This window comes from Macrobrachium nipponense, chromosome 3, assembly GCF_015104395.2.
Source record: "Macrobrachium nipponense isolate FS-2020 chromosome 3, ASM1510439v2, whole genome shotgun sequence".
Lineage (NCBI taxonomy): Eukaryota > Metazoa > Arthropoda > Malacostraca > Decapoda > Palaemonidae > Macrobrachium > Macrobrachium nipponense.
This window is the reverse complement of record NC_087202.1, coordinates 41,215,990-41,223,489: the sequence shown is the minus strand read 5'-3', so window position 1 is coordinate 41,223,489 and position 7,500 is coordinate 41,215,990.

The window sequence follows — 7,500 nt, the reverse complement described above, 5'->3', positions numbered from 1 at the left end:
ATATATGTTACATAAAAGAGGGATTTGCTAAGATAATGTTTAATATATCGTTGTAATGTGATTTGCTGTGGCGTTTCTTAGAATGTAGAGAGTCATCATTCAACTTCCTTTAGAGACAGAGTGCTCGCAGTGACGAGCTTAGTAATGCTGATGTATCTTCATTGGGGTGGTGTGACATCAAAATTGCTGTCTTAACAAGTCCGTGTCTGTTCTGTCGCTACAGGCAATTGCCAAGGTAACCTTTGAACCTGGATACAGGCAGTTCTTGGGTGTGGACAATGTGCATGAGTTCGTACGTGCATGGAGCTTTTCCCTACATAATGAGATATAGCATTACCATGAAGGGGAGATCTGTACAAGAGAGAGGCGAGAAGCCAATATGGCTTCTGCAAAGTATTCTTTAAGAGAAGTGTTGTGCATACTGTGTTGAATGGGCAGTTCTGGAGAAAGGGGAATTTATCTGGAGAAAGGCGAACTGACTTAAATAATGTGTCATGGTGTTACTGTAGAGACTGTTGTGACTTTTTCAGTTTCATGACTAAAATGATGCTGGATTATTGGAGTAGAAATATGAAGTGGGGTTATCTGAGTTCAATCTTTTACCTGATCTTTTTGTTAAGAACCTGGGTTTATTTAGCTAATGCTTTGTTCTTAAATAAATGTTATTTTTGTAAGTTCTCAAATCTGATTCAATTGCCTTAGATAGTGGAAGGGGGGGTGGGTGTGCCATGGAGAGAGAGAGAGAGAAAGATGGATGGAGAGAGAGAGAGAGTTACCAGTTGTCTTAGATGCTCTGATTCATTGCTACCTTTTAATAAATACCGAGATTAGATTCTAATCTTCGGATATTAGTGGTGGCAGCGGTTTTTGAACCGTATTATGCCTTTTGTGAGATTAATGGCAGCTTAAAGAGGCTGTTTTCGGAGAGTCTGGTTGTGAAAAATGTTAGGTTTTCAATTAATAAGTGACAGGGGATAAGAATTATTCAGCCGTTGTTCTGGTACTGGGAGGTAAATATTCAATTAGCGTCAGCATGTTTGTCTGCCGTGAGATGCCTCGAGGGTCTCTGTCACTCAGTTGGGTTTTGTGGGTGCGCGTGAATGCTAAGTGCTTTCTTGTTCAAGTACCGAGTACCGTTCTTACACACGCGAGGATGTGTGTTTTTGCATGTTTATACATATGCGCACACAAGTCGGTGATCGGGTGTTCTCTCATTGACGACGTCAGTGTTATGTTATTTTTTTTACTCTGTGTATGAATCATTTTTGGAGTTAAAGAATCAGTTCAGATTACCATTTTTTTCCCCCATAGGAGCAGAACGTGATGTTTTTTTTTTTCTTAGCACATATTTAGAGGCGACACATTCTTTTTTTTTAACATATATGTATGTGTGTGAAGGTTTTTCATACATGCAACTTGGTTCTTGGGGATGCTTGGGTTGCATTTTTTCCCCTTGGAGACGATGTCCCTCATGCATACGCACTCAGCATATTTTTTGAATAGCCAGCAAAAGGAAGACTACTATGAGATTCAGGGCTTCTGTAACATGGTTTTTTGGCAATAACTTTTTATCTATGCATTTCATAGATATAACGCTTATTCAGAATACACATTATATCTACACATAAATTTTGACTGTATTCTGCATTACGTAGGTTGAATAAATTTGGCACTTATAAAGAAAAAGTTACTTTTTTTGAAGACGGGCCAACTTACTCAGAGATAAGGTTTCGAACGCACTCGTTACGTAACTAATGACAGCATTTCTTCCCTCTTTCTCGATGGATGATTGGCTATACGTAACGAAGGCTATACCTCTGGCAACAATGACATAAAAATTTAAATACAAGCAAAGCAGTACACCTTTATGAACTCTGAATCCTCTCCACTGATAATTGTCATTATGAACAAACAAACAAAATATGTTAATAAATACAAAAACACTTCGATTATTAGTCTAACTCCCAAAATAAGTGTCCTAAGAAATTATAATCTACTTTATAGGTCACAATCAGATTGACAAGATGTAGGGAATAGTTGGTAATTTTCAGACATGGTAGACAAGATTGATTTGATAGCTGCTATATCCAATGTCAAGCAATTTTTATTTATCGGCTATCTACCTATTTACTAAAAAAAAAAAAAAAAAAAGCTGGTACCGTATTTTGACTTTAAACCTTCACCAATAATTATCGTCAGAATGATGGCTTCATGATGCTCCACCCACTTTGGCCTCGTTGTAATTCAGGATAACACTGAAGGCTATCATGGACATTGTTGTATCAGAAAATCTAACTTCTGGCTATAAAAACTCATTTCTCAAGTAGTTGTAAGAAGTGCTAAATGATCCTCAAGGATCCCAGCAGTTGGCCTAAACATTTAATTCATGTATATTGCTACTATTTCTAATTTTGCGGCACTACTGCTACAGTAGTATTACTACGCTAGCACAGATACCCCACCCACATCTATGTATTGTTCCGCCATTCATAAAGTCTTTATATCCAACATGGTCGTACAGACTAAAGAAGAAGAAAAAAATTATATCGGATGATCCGTTGGTCTGCTGGAGATTTTAGCACATATAAGCTTGTATTTACTTTGGATAAAAATCTTATTTTAACAAAAAAATAGTTATATAAAGACTGTTTACATACAATCTCTCTCTTTCTCTCTCTCTCTTGGTGGCATAGTGAATAGTTAATAGAAATGTTCAAAATCCTGAAGGACATTATAAGTATTATAATCACGTAAAGCTAAATACAAATCAGACCATAAACATTGGATTTAAACTAGAAACTGAATGATTACCTATTCAGGCTATAGTATGGCCACGGGCTTTCTCTTGACTATAAAGTTGCAAGTCATAAGACAAATGCAGTTTTGCAACCAAGGGGACAATTCCAAATCCTGTTAGCCATTCTTGACTAGTATGGGTTTCAGAGCCGATGGAATAAGGTGAATGGGTTTCTGTCTGGTGGATGGGCGGGGCTACATTTCGTAAAACGATGTTTACCTTTTTTACATAATGAATGTTTTTCGACTCTTAGCTCGCAATCATTGGCCATGGGATCGGCTAGATCATTTTTACTCTATAAAAATTAAAACTATCGGGTTTAGGTTATTGATAATGCTGACAAAATTCGTGTGTAGTTGTAAAATATACATATGTCAACTTTCAGCTGCATCCGATGCTTTGATATGGAGCAAAATCCAAAAAACCGTGTTACAGAGGCCCTGAATTTCATAGTAGCGTGATTCAGGGGGGAATGCTTGAAGGGAGGGCGAATTTTTTTCTTTGTGCCGGGGTTGTGGGAGTGAGTTTGACCTTGATAGAAGAGTTCATTGCCATGTTCATGAGTCCTTGACGACATAGTTCAATGCCATATCAGCTGATAGCCATTAAGGGATGATGTGACATGCCCGTAGGGTTTCTTTTTAGAACAATTTTTTTCTTTCTTTTGCGTAATGAGAAAATGAAAATGAATGTGGTGCAAGTTTTCCTCACGCTTTGGAGAATGCTTTTACGCAATGGTAGAGGACATAATTATAACTGGGGATACCGAGATTATTTTAGAATGGGGATGTGTTTGGGATATGGAGACCTTTAAAATGGTGATGTGCCTGGTGATGAATGGTGATGATATTGGAGTTATGGGTGAATGGCAATACTAAGCTCTTATTGGTGATGCTGGAGATATCTTATGGGAGATATTCATGGAGAATTATTACGAGGAATTATGATGGAGAATTATTACAGATAATTATTTACAGGGAGATATTTAAGTGGAATTATTACTGGAGATATTTATGGGGATTCTATCGGAGTTCACGGTGGTAATAATTTTTTGTGAATGTGACAATGATTTTATGGGTGGTGATAACAATTTTGGTAAATTTGGTGATATTTGGTGATACTGGCGAGTACTGATATTGGTGATTCTGATACTTAATACTGGTGATACTGATACTAACATGGGTGTTTGTACGAATACTACGGGTGGTGATGTTTGTGAATATGGGAAGTACTAACCACAATTTTGGTTTTCCTTTTTTTTATGGGCTCAGCAGACAGTTGCTTGAAGTCTACGTGAGTTACAGATGTTACAGGTGCCACGGGAATAGTTAACAGTGCCATTGACTTTTTCTTTTTCCGTTTTGGACGTTAGCCATCGCTGACGTAAGTTTTTTTTATCATGGGCGAATTTGAATTTATTTTTCTCTCCGGACAGTTTGTGCAGATTTTTTAATATCTCAATTCGTGACTTGAATTCATTGTTCAGGAATGTGTTTATAATTTCAACCGTTTGATGCTGCAGAGAGATTTAGGGGAAAATTTTTTTTGCATTTTTGCATGTGAACATAATGGCACTAAATTTTTTTTTCTGGATATTTGTGTTCTGGGAACTGTTGGCCTTTTGAACAATACCCTTGTTGTGTTTGTTGCCAATTTGCCAGAGATAGGAAACTTGATTAAGTTTCTGGTGGCCAGTGCCGTAGTGAATATGGGGAAGCCTTTGCTTAGACACTTTGGATTTGGAGTTTTGGTTGTAATGAGTTATGGCACATCGATGATTTTTTCTAGAATTTCTTGGGCAATTTTTTTTTTGCCGAGTTTTTGCTCTTTTCAGCAGTTTTGCTAAACAGAGTTTATAGTTTTTGACTGTAACATTGAGCTACTTAGAGAGGCTTTTCGAGGTTATTTTACTGGAGAATTGGAGGTATAATATTTTGGGCCTTGTGATATTTTATTTGTTGGAGATAGTCCATAGTTTAGGCCTATGGTGATAAGAGCTATGTTTAGGCCTATGGTGATAAGAGCTATGTTTAGTTCAATGACTTTTGCAGTTATTTTTTGTGCAATTGGAAACCCTTGTGAGAGGAGATATGTGGCAATATTTTCGAGTGTATCAGCTAGATGCTTTGAGTGCATATTTCGGGGACAGAATTTCTTTTTTGATTACCCTGCTTGGAGATATAAAATATTTTTTGGATACTTGTTTTTATTCCATATGGGGTTATTAGTGAGGTGGAGGGGAATATTTTTATCACCGGGGTGGTATTATTATTAATATGGTGATATATATGGGGGTGGCATTATTTTTTGGTGATGAATTTTTTTGTGGGTAATTATAATTTTTGGTGGAGATATGGGGTTTTACGAGCTAAAGAGGAGGGGTACTTTGGTTCTTTTGGTTTTGTGGGTATTGGAGGCGAGTGGCATTACTATATTGTGGTTTTATGGAGATGTTGTATTTTTTATATCCACCAGTGGTTATTTTGGCGGCATATAATTGCTGAATTGTGGTTTACTGTGGTTTATATCCTGAATAGGTGATAATTTATTTTATATAATTGAGTAATATCATGGGGGAGTTATGTCTTTGAGACAATTTTTTGAGCACCTTGTTGATATCCTGGAGATAATTTTGTGAAATGTGCTTATATAATGGTGTCAGTAGAGAATTTTTTCGAGAGTAATGGGTTTCTGAAGTTGCAAGTCTGACTAGACAAATCTATACTGCAGTTCAAGCACCTGACGTGTTCACAGGTGGATTTTTGCTGATAATGCTGTGATGAGTCCGGTTGCTGACCTTTTTCCTTGGGAGTTGACTACTCGGAGATTTGCACTATTCTCTGTTGACTATGTCATTCCATGGAGATGTACTACGTAAGGGGGCTGTTTCCGGTCGTTTCTGATCGATTAAATTGTTGCAATAGCAAATTCCCTAACGATAGGTACTGTATGCATGAGGGAAAACGTTGGGTTATATATATTATATATATTATGTGTGGTTTGTAATGGGAAAGTTCACTTATTATTGTTGTTATTATTATTTTTCTTTTTTTTTCTTTCCCTACAAAATTTGTCGCAATTGGGGTTGAGCTTACATAGCATTTCTATTTTGGACAGGAGATATAATTTGTTGGGGTATGTGAGTTAGGTGGAAGAGTGTTCAGCATTATATTTCATGGGGGTTAATTATATAAGCAGTAAAAGGGTTTTGTTGTTAGACAGTAAAGGATTTTTACTGATTTTGTGGGTTGCTGAAATATCACAGCTTGAGATAACATTTTTGGTGATAATTTGGGCTGGGTTTGTTAAGTTTTTTTTTCTCGGGCTCATTTTTTTTTTTTTTTTGTACTTGTGAGAATTGGTGAGTTTGAAATGTGATGACAATAGTCCGTAGAGTTGGTGTGTGCTAACTTGTGTGTGAGGTCGGCAAGCTTTTTTTTTTTTTTTTTTTTTTATATTATTGGAGAATTAAGTTGGAGAATTTAATATTTTCTTTACGGGGTTATGATAGTGATTTGTGATTTGGCGATCTTATGAAGTTCCTTCACGAGTCGTAGCTAGAAATTAGTTCAGTGGTCATATTAATGGTGGTCATATTAATGGGGTTAGATGGAGAATGTTCAGTTAGTATTTCTTAGAATTCTTTTTGAGGTCATTACTTGACAGATGTATGTCTATGGTTAATTTTTTTTGATTGGCCGATGACACGACTGACATACTGAACACCATAAACATCGTTCCCCTACGGCTTCAGCAAGACGTCCATCAACTACTGCAGAGATGTATGCTGCTGATGTTCCCACATGCGAGAGTTTCTACGAGTCTATGGGGTTTTACGGCTCTTTTGGACTACGGAAATCGTCAGTTGTCCTCCACGGGGAAAAGTTTTGCCTTTCTACAGCGTGTTTCACGTGTCTGTACAGCTGTAGACCAATCACATACACGGGTGTGTGAGAAAGTTCAAGATGAAGAGAATTTTCTGCAATCAATTGTCATTCTAGCCGATATGCAAGCTGTTCGAAATAGTGTGTGATAGACATTGTACTGCCAGAGACTTGCATTTATTTTTTTTATCGTAGTGTTTAATGAGCCGGCCAATGTGTTTTTTATGTATAAGCTGTTTTATGTGAGCTATGGCTAGGCTGGTGCTAGCATTCTAGGAGGCCGAGTATCTGTTACATAAAAGAGGGATTTGCTAAGACAATGTTTAATATATCGTTGTAATGTGATTTGCTGTGACGTTTCTTAGAATATAGAGAGTCATCATTTAACTTCCCTTAGAGACAGAGTGCTCGAGGTGACAAGCTTAGTAATGCTGATGTATCTTCATTGGGGTGGTGTGATATCAAAATTGCTGTCTTAACAAATCAGTGCCTGTTCTGTCGCTATGGGCGATCACAGAGGTAACCTTTGAAACTGGATACAGGCAGCTCTTGGGTGTGGACAATGTGCGTGAGTTCGTACGTGCGTGCGAGTTTTTCCCTACATAATGAGATGTAGCATTACCATGAAGGGGAGATCTGTACAAGAGAGAGGCGAGAAGCCAAGATGGCTTCTGCAAAGTATTCTTTAAGAGAAGTGTTGTGCATACTGTGTTGAATGGGCAGTTCTGGAGAAAGGGGAATTGATCTGGAGAAAGGGGAATTGATCTGGAAAAAGGCGAACTGACTTGAATAATGTGTCATGGTGTTACTGTAGAGACT